This window comes from Lepidochelys kempii, chromosome 1 (assembly GCF_965140265.1).
Source record: "Lepidochelys kempii isolate rLepKem1 chromosome 1, rLepKem1.hap2, whole genome shotgun sequence".
NCBI classification, from domain to species: domain Eukaryota; kingdom Metazoa; phylum Chordata; order Testudines; family Cheloniidae; genus Lepidochelys; species Lepidochelys kempii.
Genome location: NC_133256.1, coordinates 309,945,027 through 309,962,116, shown reverse-complemented (window position 1 = coordinate 309,962,116; position 17,090 = coordinate 309,945,027). Strand labels below are relative to the sequence as shown.

Sequence of the window (17,090 nt, the reverse complement as noted above, 5' to 3'; positions counted from 1 at the left end):
AGAGTTTAATAGGTTGAAAATAATCACTCAGGCCACAATCCTGCGAACACTTATGCACATGCTTAACCGTAAGCATGTGAGTAGCCCCACTGACTTCAATGGAAGCAAAGGCTACTGGAGATGTTTGAGATCTTTGAGATGTTTTGTCATTATGGGTGCTCAGTGTCAGGTGTGTACGCCCATGAACCTCTGATCATAGATTTTGGTAGCATTGTCTGAGTGGTCCATCCCCTGTACAGTCTCATGTCCCAATCTGAGGGTATAGTGGGGACAGCAGATCCTATGACACTTGAATCCCTTCTCCAAGATGAAATCCTGCCAGAAGCAAGGACTCTGAAGCAGACTGGAAGGAGGGTGGGTAGTGGAGCATCCATAGGGACAAAACAGCTCAAAGAACTCCAGTTACTGTACAAGTAAGTAACCTCTCCTTCTCCTTTGAGTAGTTGTCCCTATGGGTACTCCACTTCAGGTGATTCTCAAGAAGTTTCCAAACTATGGGGACAGGTGCTGAGGAGTTCAATTTAGTACAGATTGAAGAACAGCCATTTGAAAGACTGCATCTGCCCTGGAAGCATACACAATAGTGTAGTGCTGCAAAAAGATGTGAATGGATGCCAAGGTGGCAGCTTTATCATAATCTGCGATGGGAGTGTTCTTAAACAGGGCGACAGAGGTGGGCTGCACCCTGGTGAATGGGCAGCCATCCCAGAAGGGGCATCACATGCCAGAGATTTTTTAGCATGACATTATGCAAACTGAGATCCATTTTGATAGTCTTTGGGTGGAAACAGGGGTTGCCTTCATTGTGTCCATGAAAGAGACAAAAAGCTTAAGAGAGGCCTTAAAGGGCATATTTCTTTGTAGGTAGACCATGAGAGCTCCAAAGCGTGAAGACTAACTTCTTCCCTAGAGTTGTGAGGTTTAGAGTAGAAGACTTACAATTGAATGTCTTGGTTAATATGGAAGCCAGAGGAGATCTTTGCCAGGAAATGAGGATAGGGGCATAGGCACTTTGTCCTGGTAAAATACCACATAGGATGGATCCTCCACAAGGGCTCCTAATCCACTACTCTCTTATGAGCAAGGAGATTTTGAAAGAGAAATAGAGGAGTGAATGTCTTTATGGATTTTAGCATGGTCTCCTTAAGACACTGAGAATGAGATTAAGGTTCCAAGGCACCACAGGGTCTCTGATGTGTGGGAAGAAGTTGGTAAGCCCTTAATGAACGTAGACATGGGATACACAAACACTGAAACCTCATCAACAGATAGGTGAAAAGCTATAATAGCTGCTAGGTGGACTTTGATGAAGCTGAGTGACAAACCTGTGGTTTTTAAACTCAGCAGGTAGTCAAATATGTGACTGAGACGTGACTTGGAAAGAGACAATGCCTGCTGGTTTGTCCAGGAGTGGAACTGCTTCCATTTTTGCATGTAAGTCTCTCTCATGGACAGTTTCCTACTATTCAACAGTACGTTCCATATTTTGAAAGATCAATCCATTTCTATGCCCAAGAACCTCCAGGAGACAGGCCTCAAGATGTAGTATGGGGAGATTGTGGTGGCTCAGTCTCCCTGATCCCGGAGTCATTAGGTCTGCTGTCAGAAGTCCAAGAAGTGGTGGCCATAATGACAGACGAATCAGGTCTGAGAACCGTATCTACCTTGCCCAAGCTGGTGCTACGAAGATGATCTCAAATTTCTTGTTTTATCTTGTTCAAGACTTGAAGAAACAACAGTGTGGGGGGACAAGCATAGAGCAAAAATTTGTGGCAAAGAGATGAGGAAATCATCTCCACTAGAGCAGTGGTCCACTCCCCCTCCCCCAAATCGTGGTTGGGAGCCGGGGCCGGGAGCCGGGGCTGGGGCCACATCCAGAAGTGGAACCAAGGCTGGGGCCAGGAACCAAGGCCGTGGATGGGTGGTACTCCCTTCCTGCCCCCCATGGGGGCTGACCTGGGTTCCATCACATACCCTTAATATTTCTATGCACCCCCTAGGGAGTGTGCCCCACAGGTTGGGGACCACTGTATTAGGGAACCGTGGCTGTGTCCTCCCCTTGAGCAAAATTTGTGGCACTTTGCAAAGAGGTCTATCTCCAGGAATCCCCCAGGTGAAGAATATTTCCAATAGGATTGGATTGTTTGGTTCCAATTTGTGATCCTAGCAAAATGTGTTTGTTATGGTTCTGCAGACCTGATCGACATCTCAGCAGTACACCTACTTGGTGATTTATGCACCAGTTCCACAATTTTATTGCCTGGTGGTTTATGTAACACATGGCCACTCTGTTATCTGCCATGATCCTGACTAACTTGCCCTCCATTACGTGTAATAAGTGGCTGCATGAACAATGAACTGATGTGTATGGCAGATTCCTGAAAAGTCCATCTGCCCTGAGCCATAGGGTCCTGGAGGTGAGTCCCTCAGCCTAACAGGGAGATATCTGTGGTTATAATCCTTATTGGGGTAGGATGCAAGAGTGGGACAAACTCTGTAAGGACTCTTGCACCCACTCGGACAAGTTGTATTTGTTCAGTATGTAGACAGTCCTGAACCAGGCTGGAAGACATCAGGAATGCAGTCTGGCATGAGGTGTTACGAATGTACAGGTTGCCATACAACCCAGTAATTGCAGCCAGGTACTCGCTATGTCTTGGGGGCTCAGCTGGAGCTTGGAGATCAGGTTGGACATAGTGATGAACCTGTCCATAGGTAAGCAAGCCCTGGCAATCATGGAATCCACAGTGGCCCGATGAACTCAATGTACTGAATGGATATCAGAGTGGATTTCTCCATGCTAAGCCTCAGCACCAGTGAGTAGAAAAGGGCATAGGACTTGTTGGTTGTGGACTGAACCTCAAGGAATGACCAACCATTGAAGAGTCACTCATCTGGACTGGGGAAGACCATTATACCCAATTGTAGTTAGGCTGCCACTACTGAGAAGACCTTCATAAAGACTCTTTTGGGCAAGCTGAGAAGCAAAAAGGAAGCACTCACTCATTGCCAATAAACTGCAAGAAGGGTTTGTGAGTTGGATGCACCACTATGTGAAAATATGAATCCTGAAGGTGGAGGGCCACAAACCAGTCCCATGGATCAAACAATGGTATTATTGTTGGTAGTGTTACTGTCCTGAACCTCTGCTTTTGGATGAATGTGTTCAAAGCTCTGAGATCCAGGATTGGTCTCCATCCTCCTCTATTTTTGAGTACCAGAAGGTATCTGGAGTAGATTATTTTCCCAATGAAGGAAGGGGAACTGGTTTGATAACCCCCAGGAGCAGATGGGACTCTTTTTTCTACCTTATGTGGGGTAGAAAAAGGGTAATTTTAAATTTTTGGATGACAAGTTATTTTATTTTAAAAATTAGTAAAGATATTTTAGTCCTGAGAAACAAGAAATGCTAGGTCATCTTTTATTGTTTCTCTTAAAGCCAACTCAGTGGGGTGACTCCCACTACTTAGTCATAGGAGTTCTTTTACATACCTTAGAGGACACAGTGATCAAGACTAAGCAAAATAATCACAAGTATTAATCATGGCTATTATTATTAAAGAAAGGAAAATAAAACATTAAACAAAATAGCAGAAATGACAGAATACAAGCAATAAACTAGTGACTTCAGTTACAATCTCTTATGTATGTCTGTGGACAGCTTTAACACCATTGACTTCCTGAGGAAACTACAATCCATTGGTGATCTTCCTGAAAACACCATCCTAGCCACTATGGATGTAGAAGCCCTCTACACCAACATTACACACAAAGATGGACTACAAGCCGTCAGGAACAGTATCCCCGATAATGTCACGGCAAACCTGGTGGCTGAACATTGTCACTTTGTCCTCACCCATAACTATTTCACATTTGGGGACAATGTATACCTTCAAATCAGCGGCACTGCTATGGGTACCCGCATGGCCCCACAATATGCCAACATTTTTATGGCTGACTTAGAACAACACTTCCTCAGCTCTCGTCCCCTAATGCTCCTACTCTACTTGCGCTACACTGATGACATCTTCATCATCTGGACCCATGGAAAAGAAGCACTTGAGGAATTCCACCACGATTTCAACAATTTCCATCCCACCATCAACCTCAGCCTGGACCAGTCCACACAAGAAATCCACTTCCTGAACACTATGGTGCAAATAAGCAACAGTCACTTAAACACCACCCTATACCGGAAACCTACTAACCGCTATGCCTACCTACATGCCTCCAGCTTTCATCCAGATCACACCACACGATCCATTGTCTACAGCCAAGCTCTACGATACAACCGCATTTGCTCCAACCCCTCAGACAGAGGCAAACACCTACAAGATCTCTATCAAGCATTCTTACAACTACAATGACCACCTGCTGAAGTGAAGAAACAGACAGAGCCAGAAGAGTACCCAGAAGTTACCTACTACAGGACAGGCCCAACAAAGAAAATAACAGAATGCCACTAGCCATCACCTTCAGCCCGCAACTAAAACCTCTCCAACGCATCATCAAGGATCTCCCCCTCCCACTCCTGTGAAAAACCTCTCTCCTATGTCCGAGCTATTGAAGTATTCAAATCGTGGTTTAAAGATTTCAAGGAGCAGAGAATCCTCCAGCAAGTGACCCGTGCCCCATGCTACAGAGGAAGGCGAAAAACCCCCAGGGCCTCTTCCAATCTGCCCTGGAGGAAAATTCCTTCCCGACCCAAATATGGCCATCAGCTAAACCCTGAGCATATGGGCAAGATTCACCAGCCAGATACCCAGGAAAGAATTTTCTGTAGTAACTCAGATCCCACCCCATCTAACATCCCATTGGACCTATTTACCATGAATATTTAAAGATCAATTAATTACCAAAATCATGTTATCCCATCATACCATCTCCTCCATAAACTTATCAAGTTTAATCTTAAAGCCAGATGGATCTTTTGCCCCCACTGCTTCCCTTGGAAGGCTATTCCAAAACTTCACTCCTCTGATGGTTAGAAACCTTCGTCTAATTTCAAGTCTAAACTTCCCAATGACCAGTTTATATCCATTTGTTCTTGTGTCCACATTGGTACTGCGCTTAAATAACTCCTCTCCCTCTCCGGTATTTAGCCCTCTGATATATTTATAGAGAGCAACCTTATCTCCCCTCAACCTTCTTTTAGTTAGGCTAAACAAGCCAAGCTCCTTGAGTCTCCTTTCATAAGACAAGTTTTCCATTCCTCGGATCATCCTAGTAGCCCTTCTCTGTACCTGTTCCAGTTTGAATTCATCCTTCTTAAACATGAGAGACCAGAACTGCACACAGTATTCCAGGTGAGGTCTCACCAGTGCCTTGTATAACAGTACTAAAACCTCCTTATCGCTACTGGAAATACCTCGCCTGATGCATCCCAAGACCGCACTAGATTTTTTCTCCCTGTTAACCAATTCCTTATCCACCTTTCAATTTTCATATTGATCCCCATCTTTTCCAATTTAACTAATAATTCCCCATGTGACATGGTATCAAATGCCTTACTGAAATCTAGGTAAATTAGATCCACTGCATTTCCTTTGTCTAAAAAATCTGTTACTTTCTCAAAGAAGGAGATCAGGTTGGTTTGGCACGATCTACCTTTTGTAAAACCATGTTGTATTTTGCCCCATTTACTATTGACCTCAATGTCCTTAACTACTTTCTCCTTCAAAAATTTTTTAAGACCTTGCATACTACAGATATCTAACTAACAGGCCTGTAGTTACCCGGATCACTTTTTTTTCCCTTTCTTACAAATAGGAACTATGTTAGCAATTCTCCAATCATATGGTACAAACCCTGAGTTTACAGATTCATTAAAAATTCTTGCTAATGGGTCTGCAATTTCATGTGCCAATTCCTTTAATATTCTTGGATGAAGATTATCTGGGCTCCCTGATTTAGTCCCATTAAACTGTTCGAGGTTCGCTTCTTCCTCAGATATGGTAATATCTACCTCCATATCCTCATTCCCATTTGTCATGCTACCATTATCCCTAAGATCCTCTTTAGCCTTATTAAAGACTGAGGCAAAGTATTTGTTTAGATATTGGGCCATGCCTAGATTATCCTTGACCTCTGCTATATCCTCAGTGTTTAGCGGTCCCACTTCTTCTTTCTTTGTTTTCTTCTTATTTATATGGCTATAGAACCTTTTACTATTTGTTTTAATTCCCTTTGCAAGGTCCAACTCTACTTGACTTTTAGCCTGTCTCACTTTATCCCTACATGTTCTGACCTCAATAAGGTAGCTTTCCTTGCTGATCCCTCCCATCTTCCACTCCCTGTATGCTTTCTGCTTTTTCTTACTCACCTCTCTGAGATGCTTGCTCATCCAACATGCTTGGTCTACAACTCCTGCCTATGAATTTTTTCCCCTTTCTTGGGATGCAGGCTTCCGATAGCTTCTGCAGCTTTGATTTAAAGCAATCCCAGGCCTCCTCTGCCTTTAGATCCGTAAGTTCTTCAGTCCAATCCATTTCCCTAACTAATTTCCTTAATTTTTGAAAGTCAGCCCTTTTGAAATCAAAAACCCTAGCTGCAGATTTATTTTTGTTAATCCTTCCGTTCAGTTTGAACTGAATTAGCTCATGATCACTTAAACCAAGATTGTCCCCTACAACCATTTCTTCTATGAGGTCCTCACTACTCACCAAAACCAAATCTAAAATGGCATCCCCTCTAGTCGGTTCAGCAACTACTTGCTGAAGGAATCCATCAGCTATCGCATCTAGGAAAATCTGAGCCCTATTATTATTACTAGCACTCATCCTCCAGTCTATATCTGGGAAGTTAAAGTCTCCCATGATCACGCAGTTTCCATTAGTATTTACTTCATTAAAAACATTAAAGAGGGCTCTATCCATATCCAAATTAGATCCCAGCGGTCTATAGCACACCCCAAGCACTATCCCAGGGGAGGCTCCAGTAGTTTTCTTCCTCAATGTAATTTTTGCCCAGACGGACTCTGTCTTATCCATTCAATCGCTGTAGCTTGGAGTAAAAATGAGAATCTGAGATACAAAGATATCAGTTCCACCCTATACAGTGATACAATATACCTGATCTATGCAATATTTCTTCAGATATATGAGCATTAGTCTAATCAGCAGAATCATCCTGAAACACTGGAAAGACAAGTTATCTCCAACTGAGTATGAATCAGTTTTCTCAATAAACCTGTTGGCAGTCCATTGGAGAATGGCATACAGCATGCAAAATGGTACGAATGTATTTGACAGGATTTGGAAAACATTTAATCTATAACTGGAGACACTGATGTTATCGCTAATAGGGAAAGAAAACAGACAAAACTGATTAACAAAAAAAATGGGTAGTGTATGAACTGCCATCTGTACCCCTTTACCTATCCAAATAAAAATGATTAGGTAACTATTGTTCATACTAGTACCATCCTTCTTATGCTTATTTATCATTTTACAGAGCCCACAACTGTGGTAGGTACTCCATAGAAAACACAGGCCTCTGCCCCAAACAGCTCACAATCCAAATGACATATGTGACAGACAAATGAGGATATAACATACACCAGGAAGAGGAAAGGGGAGGAAAGACATGGGTTAAAGATACATGCTTAGATGGTGACTCAAGACATACATTCGACTTGGTCATAGAAATGTATTCTTGTGCATGCCCTGTATGCGGAGTACATAACTCATTTTTGCATCACAGTATTCAGTGTATAGGGCAGTGGTCCCCAATTTTTCTCAGTCATGCCTTCCCTTACCTGTAATGGAACCTGTTCATGTCTCTCTCCCTCCCCACCACTGTAGCTGCAGCTGGGAGTGGGGCTGGAGTTGTGGTCAGGAGCTGGAGCCACGCTTGGGAGTGGGGCCTTGGGTTGGAGGCTAGGGCCCAGGAGCCAAGGCTGTGGCTCGGGCCTGAGCTGGGGCTGGAGCAGACCTGGTGACAGTGCAGGGATGGGTGGCACTCCTGCCGAGCACCCCCACCCCGCAAACGTTCCCCTGTGCCCCCCAGGGGGATCCGTCCCACAATTTGGGGACCGCTGATACAGGGAAAATCTATGTGTTGGGTATATACTGGTAAAGGAGGGAAGCCATGACTGAATAGCACAAGATACAACTCACTATAAAAATCAAACTGTCTAGATCAGGGGTTTTCAACCTTTTTTTTTTTTCTTTCTGAGGCCTCCCCAACAAGCTATAAAAACTCCATGGCCCACCTGTGCCACAACAACCGGTTTTCTGCATATAAAAGCTAGGGCCGGCGTTAGGGGGTAGCAAGCAGGGCAACTGCCTGTGTCCCCATGCCACATGGGCCCCCACAAAGCTACATTGCTCAGGCTTTGGCCCCAGGTGGCGGGACTCAGGGACCTGGGCTTCAGCCCCATGCAGTGGGGCTTCAGTTTTCTGCCGTGGGCCCCAGTGAGTCTAATGCTGGCCCTGCTGACAGGCCCCACTGAAACCTTCTCAAAGCCCCCTAGGAGGCCCCGGACCCGTGGCTGAGAACCACTGTGCTAGGTGATATTAAATGTAGATTAGACTTTAAATTGTTACTGCAGTCTTCTTTGATCCCTCATGACTAGAATGGCCACATTTTATAGGCAAGATTATCCCAAGTTGACCAGCACAGCTGAAGAACTGGAAAATGCCCTGGAGTATGTCCAAAATGAATACTACTCCTGGGGGAATTCTGCACCAAAAAATTAAAAATTCAGTGCACAAGATTTTAAAATTCTGCATATTTTATTTGTAAAAATAACACAATATAATCACACCAGTTTCAATTATTTTTGGTCATTTATTTCAAAATACCTGTCAGCAAGTATGTCTGTAACAATGCAGACAACAAAAAAGATTCAGAAAATGTTTTTTGAAAAACAGATTCCTTAGTAGGCCTATTAACATAGAACTCTGAGTAACGATTCATTTAAACTACAATAGAGAACCATATTTCCCGCACTCCCCAGAAGCAGTGCAACGGCTGGGGAGAGTTGGGGTGACAGAGCAGTGAGAGGGAAATAATTGCTGGGAAGAAGCTTAGGTGTGAACTTGGAGGGTTGCTGGGTATGGGTGGGAAAAGTATGGAACAGGTTTTGGGCGGGGGGGGGGGGGAGATGGGGACGGACTGTTAGGGAGCTTCCCCCATGCAGACCCTGGCTGACCCCTGGCCTCTCCCATTCAATCAGGCATATGTGTCCCTCCACCCCCACTCAGACACCCACTCTCCCCATCCCAAGTGGCCCTGCATCCCCGCCCCATGTAGCCCTGTGCCTCCACTCCCATTCAGCCCCTGCCCCAGTCTGTCCTCCCCCACTAGCCCTTATGAGCCCATCTGACCTTCCAGCAGCCTGACACTGTCTCCCCAAAGCCCATCTCCCGACCTGGCCCTACAGGCACTGTGAGGAAGGTTCTGCAGACTCTCTCCCCCCTAGCTGGCTGGGAACAGCTGCTGTGTTCTATTGCCACAGTGCCCTATGGTGGGCAAAAGGTGGAACTGCAGCAATTTTTCAGCAACAGCTTTTTTCTGTGCAAAAATTAAAAGTACACATGGCTTACTAATTATGCACAGGTGCAGAATTCCCCCAGGAGTAGAATAAGGAGGAAGATTCTTTGTTAGGTGGATGCATTGCTAAAGAGGATATGTAAATCACATTAAGCAGATGTTGTTCAGACTAAATCTCAGAGGCAGATCATATTCCCCACAGAAATTTATAAATTGTTTCATTCATTCCTGTTTCTGTGGAGTAATAATTCTTAGCATATAAGAAGTGTTTCATATTCTGAGAGGGCTGTCCAGTACAAACACTAGTTAACGTTTTAATTAGCAAGTTAGGGTAATCAGTATGCTTTAAATTCACCATTCCTTTTAGTGTCCTTACACTGATCTGTTAAATCAAATTCTTCAAAAACAGGAATCCCTCTTGTCCAATTTCCATACTTTATCTGGGCGTAAAACTCTTTCTTAAAATTCCAGCTATCCTGCTGAATAACAGGTTTAAGGGGAAAATCTTTCCCTTTTTGTGCCCAGGAAAGTTTTAGCAAGGGAGCAGGAATGCAGTTGGAGGCAGGCTTAAGAGTGTGGAAAGCTGTAGGTGGATTAGAGACTCAATGCACTGGTGGTTTTTTGATAAGCGTTTATTGTGGAAAGATTTGACCGGTAATAGAAAGTTGCAGGAAGGGAAAGGGTAGTTTTGTCTTATGCTGTTCTTTCAATGTCTGCCTCCATACAACCACATTTATTTCTACTCAGAAGGTTATCTTTGCAACCAGACAGGATTTAAACAAAAAAAACTGTTTTCAGAAGTAAAAACAGGAAATCTTGTAGAAACAGAGATGGGAACCAAACTCCCCAGGGAGAGACTAAATCCTTGGACAGTGCAGAGATTAACAGATTTCTAGTGTGCTGCTCACAGGGCAACATACACCAGCAATTTCTGACAACATTATAGTGTACACTGACAAGTAGGGAGGAATAAGGTGCTTCTACAGAGGTCCTAGGCACACCTATAATATTTAATGCCAATTCCCAAAGTCACAATATAAAGGCAGTAATTATCAGTAACTGTTCATCTAGCACAGTGGGAATAGCACTCAGGAAATACTCAACTTCACTGTCAAGGAAATGGGAAAAAGCAGTTCAATTAAAGTAACAATGGAAATTTCCTTCAAATCATCTCTGTGGATAGGTATACAGGGTATCTAATAAGAGATGCCTTCTTTTAGTACTAGCCAAATTAGCTGCTGTGGAAGACACACTCCCCTGCTCAATGCAAATGATGTGCCAGATGTACTTCTTAATGGTCTATCATCTCACCTTTTGCAGTGCAGATTCCTTTTATGACTCGCTCTGTATACATTGAAAACAATATTTCACATGACTACATTTCCACCAGGCAATACATCAGAGAACACTATGTTCTTTGAAATAATTCCTGGCCCTTTGAAGAACCCTTCCGTCAATTTTCTGTAGGTGGATGAAGCCCTAACTCTATGACATTTTTCCAGTTAGGTAACAAGATAAGCAATATTGTGTTACTTCTGAGAGAAACAAGAGTAATTTTCCCAGACACACACTTTATGCACTATATTTTTAAAATTTAATCATGATACTCTTCTCTAATGATCAAATGGAAACATATTTAGGGCCTGAGTCTCAAAAACAGCTGAGCATACAAAGCTCCTGAAAAAAAGGCCAAGAGTACATTAACAGAAAGCGGTATTACTCAGTGGCAATGCAGATCTTAGTGAATCATCATGGACATGTATGGTGGCCAGAAAAAGGGCATGCTGCCAGAATTTTCAAAAACTGGACTTTTCAGAGGGCACAAAACGAAACTCTATTCCTATTAAACAAAATTGACATTAATGGTGCCTCAACCCACACTGATTTTGGGTGACAATGCATACCCACTTTTGCCATGGCTCATGAAACTGCTCCTAGATTATACAAACCCAGTGAGTTATACAAACCCAGTCAGTTAATAAAATAAAAATTTCAGAAGCGCCAAAAGTTTGTTTAAAAAAAGAAATCTGCAGAACCATTTCAAAATTTAATTTCATTTAGAAGTGTCAATTTGGACATTCAAAACATTTCATTTCAACTCGAACAAAAATTTGTTGCATTTTCATTTCAGGGGGGAAAGGAAAAACCCACCCATCAGTTTCGGTTCAAAAGGAACCTATCCATCCCCCAACTCTTTTCCTGCTCCTCCCCCGCAAATTTGACCACCAAACCAAAATATGTGTTATTCGCTCAGCTTTATTTGGGAGACTGAAAGCAGGACAGGAAGGGCTGTTGGCCTACAGAGATGGGTCAGTAATTAATGTAGTGATTATCAATTTGTCGCCTCAGTTTTGAATAACGTATATTAAAGCAAAGATGAGGTCTTTATTATTAAAGAACAGTGAAAAGGCAGCAGGACTCACAGCACTATATATTCCATGGGAACGAGAAGTTGTTGCAGCAGTAGTTAAGCAGTCAGAGAAGGAGGGCTGGCAATGCCAGCTTGAGCTCTCCTGGACAGTTCACAACTAGAGCCCTATGCTGATACCAATTTATATCCGCAGATGTGGATATAAACTGGTATCCGTGGAACTGCAGGGCTCTCCCAGGAACCACAGCGGTGAAAGGAGCAGAACATGGAGCCAGTGCCCCAAGTCAGCAGCTCTTCTGGCACAGCTGTACCACCTCTAGCCCCATCCCTGCCCCTGCCCTTCTATGCAGCTGTCTGCATCTCCTGTCTGGGGGCATGTGCACCGCTTCAACACAAGAGCGTGACCAGGGACAGCTGCCAGCGAGCCTGGTGCCTGTCCCAGTGGGCTGAGCTGGAGGCACTGCCGGCATGGGCTGCTGGCTCCTGGGAGTGGCAGCCCCACATTCTGCTCCTTTCACCGCTATGGTTCCTGGGAAAGCCCTGCGGTTCTGCAGATACCGATTTCTATCCAAGGAGATCTGCATTCACAGGTATAAATTTCTATCCACGCAGGGCTCTATTCACAACTTTTTCCACATGCCCACAGTTGCTCCCCCCATTCAGGTCTGGGGTCTACCGAGTAGTTCTCCCGCTCCTGCCTCTGGGGCTGAACTCAGGATTTACTCACTCTCGGTCACTCCTACCCATAGCCTAGTTCAGCAGGGCAAAGAGGCCTGAGACCGTTGAGATTGAACCTCCACCCAATCCTGCTCTGAAATTCATCCGTTGTGTGCCTCCCCCTCCAACAGTTCAGTTCTCAGTTTTTAGTCCAGTGGTTCTCTATCAAGGGTACACACACCGCTGGGGGTAGGTACACAGAGGTCTTCCAGGGGGTACATCAACTCATCTAGATATTCGCCTAGTTTTACAACAAGCTACGTAAAAAGCACTAGTGAAGCCAGAACAAACTAAAATTTCATAAAATGACTTGTTTATACTGCTCTATATACTATACGCTCAAATGTAAGTACAATATTTATATTCTAATTGATTTTATAATTATACAGTAACAATGAGAAAGCAAACAATTTTTCAGTAATAGTGTGCTGTGACACTTTTGTATTTTTATGTCTGATTTTGTAAGCAAGTAGTTTTTAAGTGAGGTGACACTTGGGGGTACGCAAAACTCCTGTAAGGGGTACAGTAGTCTGGAAAGGTTGAGAGCCACTGTGCCCCCAGTGGTTATTAGTCTATTCTGTGCCCCAGTTTCATCAATTACATTCTCTCCCTAAATCCCATATTTCTCTGTCCCATAACCCCAAGACCAAACACTACATTCTGATGGCCCAAGCCCTAGCTGTTCATCCACAAAATTCCTCATTATATAGAATAGGAATCAGGAAAGGGGGGGAGGGCACTTCTGGTCACCCTGTTTCTCCTTCTCAAATTCCTCCTTTGCTTTGTTCCCCTCTATTCCATCCACCCACTTCTACCTAGTCCAGTACTGACTACCCCTGAGCTGAAAAATCATGACAGAACAAACAAACAAAAACAAAAAAAATCATGAGATTACAAAACTCACGATTTTTGAGCTACACTCCCATTGCCTTTTTGGTCTGTTTTCTGAATTCGTGGGGGTGGGGGAGGGGGGAGATGTGCGCGCACACTTCACATTTGGGAGGACCTACTCTTTTTTACTCCTAGTTGATAGGTGGGACACTTCAACACCTTTCCCTGATCCCCTCCCCATGCACTGTTCTGTGGTTCTTCATCCATGCCCTGGTCCCTATAGGCCCCTCCATCCAATGGGCATTATTCTGTCTCATGCTCTCCACTTCCATTGGGCACAGACCCAGCCTTGCGCCTCCCCCATCACCAGATGTTGGCCTTGTCCCAGCACCTTCTCTCCCCTCAATCCCTGGCACACACTGCTCAGTTCCTCCTCCCAAATCACTATCCCTGCCCAGATCCCTCTCCACTCCCCATTACGGCCGCTGCCTGGCCCATTCCATGCTGAAGCTCAGTTGCAGCAAAGGAACTGGCTCCCCACAGGATGTAAAGATGGGAAGCATGCACACCTAGGATCACTTCCTTCTCTCACCTCTCTGTTCCAACCAGGGCCAGATTATGACACGCTGAGGCCCTAAGCTATGGTCCTGCTTTGAGCAGGGGACTGGACTAGAGGTCTCTTCCAACCCTAATATTCTATGATTCTGTGAATTTAAGTATAAGAAGCCCCATACCATTAAAAAAAAAAGGAATTTATTATTTTCACAGAAAGGACATTGAATATACAAAACATGAAAGCTTTATATTTGCATCTATACAAAGGCTAAATTGTAAAAATAGAATAATCTTCATTTTCAGCAGCCCTCTCTGTAACGATGACATGATAGAAATCAATTTTAGACAAATTCTTTGAACTAATTGCATATGTAAGTAAATAATACAATATACACAAATACTAAAAAAATACAGTAAATAATACAGTTTACTAGAAGAGTTCAGGAATTTTTTCTTCTCTGCTGGGGCATTTAAATTGTGGAATTCATTGTCTGAATACGCAATGAGACTCTTAGAGGATATAAGATGGCAACAAGAGGCAATAAAGGATATGGGATGCGGATAACCCATAAGCTTAAAGCTCAACTATTAGTTATATTGATCTGAATTACACCCAGGTAATAAGCAAGCCATCAGAAAATTGTATGCAGGTTGTATTTTTCCAATAAATTGATTTGTTTTGTTTTTATAGAAGGTTATGCTGAATTATCTAAGATTGGTACTAAAATTAATAGCAGAAAGTTTTTATTGTAACAAGTAAAAAATTTAATGTTATATTATAAACCTTGAGATTTATATATAAATACAACAAAAATAATATTTTTATTAATATATATATTATATATGCTGAAAACCTGTGTTATTTTACCAGGATATTTCTGTGAAAGTTGGTGCTATTTTGTCTATGTACTCACAGGAAAACAAGAGAGGATATATAATATTTTTACACCATGAATAAGGACAATTATTATTCTTTTCACATGAATAAATGAAAAAATGTTTGATTAATTTTGCTAGGGAAACACAAAGTTTATTCAGGCTATATATAAAATATATTTACAAACGTTTATTCCAATTTAATTTTTGCTACAAAACAATGAATTGTTGGGATTTTTCTTTTGCCGTACTTAAAAATACAATCTATTATGCATAGGATATGTGATTTATAGAATCATAGGACTGGAAGGGACCTTGAGAGGTCATTTAGTCCAGTCCCCTGCCTCATGGGAGGGCTAAATATTAGCTAGACCATTCCTGACAGGTGTTTGTCTAACCTGTTCATAAAAAATCTCCAATGATGCAGATTCCACAGCCTCCTGTGGCATTTATTCCAGTGCTTAACCACCCTGAAAGTTAGGATTTTTTTCCTAATGTCCAATCTAAACCTCCCTTGCTACAATTTAAACCCATTGCTTCTTTTCCTATCCTTAGAGGTTAAGAAAACCCATTCTTCTCCCTCCTCCTTGTAACAACTTTTTACATAAATGAAAACTTATGTAATCATCCCCGCCCTCTTCCCCCCCCCCGAGTCTTCTCTTTTCCAGACTAAACAAACCCAATGTTTTCAATCTTCCTTCATAGGTCATGTTTTCTAGACCTTTATCATTTTTGTCCCTCTTCTCTGGGCTTTCTCCAATTTGTCCACATCCTTCCTGAAACGTGGCACCCAGAACTGGACACTATACTCCAGTCTATATAAGAATTTTTAGATAATATATTATAGGTAGTATGCTCTCTTGTGCACTCCAAACCAGGTGAGCAGAAAATCTCAGTCTTTTTTCTAGGCAGACCCCTCTCTTCACATTCGCTTCTCTATACTCTGTCTCCTCAGGACCACTAATTAATCTTGAGTAAACACCTCAGACATACAGAGTGACAAGAAGCTATATGCACGAAAGAGACAAAGAATGTACTAGAAAAAAGACTGGTAATCTCTAGACAGGCAATGAGAAAATGAGAAAAGCTAGCCTATATTCTAGCAAATATAATGATTATTATAGGCTTTAATAGCCTATAAATCATACATGCACAGAGTTTGAAATAACTTGCTCACCAAGTACTCAGAATATTTTGATATATATGATATCTTTCTTAATTTCTCTCAAAACCCTCTATCCTTTCGTCAGCACTCTTGGATATTTACTGTGAAGTTCCCGAAACTGATGGAGGGAAGCCAACACAAATTTATCCTCAAGATCCACTCGACCCAAGTCCATAAGACGATCACCTGCAAACTCAATCATGTGAAGCATGGATAGCTCATGAAGCAGAAAGCGGCGTGCACACTAAAATACACAATTGTACTAATCAAAAGAAGAAAGAACACACTAACATACGAGCACGAGCTTGGCAGGATTGCTTCACAACACTGCCATCTCTGCCCTCACATTCTTCTCGATTTTATCGGCAGTGAGATTATCTATTTGTTTAACTAAGGTATGATGGTACGGTCAGAATTTTAACAGTAGCAGCTTGCCAACAAAACACTGCCTTAAGAGACTGATAGCAGACTTACTCATAGAAACACTAATTTTACAAGTGCAATTTTTGTTTTTTTCTCAGCCCCAGCCTCCCGCCTGTCAATAATGAACAATTAGTGAAGGATTCGGGTATTTGTGTAGTGTATATTTGTCATATTTGAATAAAAATGTCTATATTTAGAGAGCATTTTCTTTTTCCCGTATCTCCTTTATTCATCAACCGATTTTGATAAAATTTGAAATGGAGTCAGTTTTTTCTTTATTAGAGGTCCCTCATATTGTGAGGCCCTAAGCAGTAGCTTAGTTATCTTATACCTTAATCCGGCACTGGTTCCCTGAGCTGCCTTCCCCTGGGGCTTCCATGCACTGCATAGGCAGCAGCTCAACTGAGGGAGCAGATTCCACGGCAAGTGGAGGGGCAGCCCCTGCTGGCAACAGCTAGAACTGCAGCTCAACCTGACAGTGCCTGCCTCTGGTGGTTCCAGCCAGAACTGCAGCAAAGTTACAGCACAGGCAAAAATGTTAGAGTTCCCAGGATCTTCCAATGAGATTGCAATAGACCAGTACCCACGCTGCAAAGTTGCTGGACTCACCAAAATACCACAAGAGCTGGCAACACAGCTGCCACCCCACCATCCTAG

At 42.9% G+C, this 17,090-nt stretch overlaps 1 protein-coding gene across 3 annotated transcripts in view; it reads right to left on the bottom strand.

Moving 5' to 3' along the window:
- Nucleotides 1-17,090, bottom strand: part of LOC140905265 (ADP-ribosylation factor-like protein 8B) — a 52,261-nt gene that overhangs the window by 16,178 nt on the left and 18,993 nt on the right. The gene's annotated exons all lie outside the window — the stretch shown is intronic.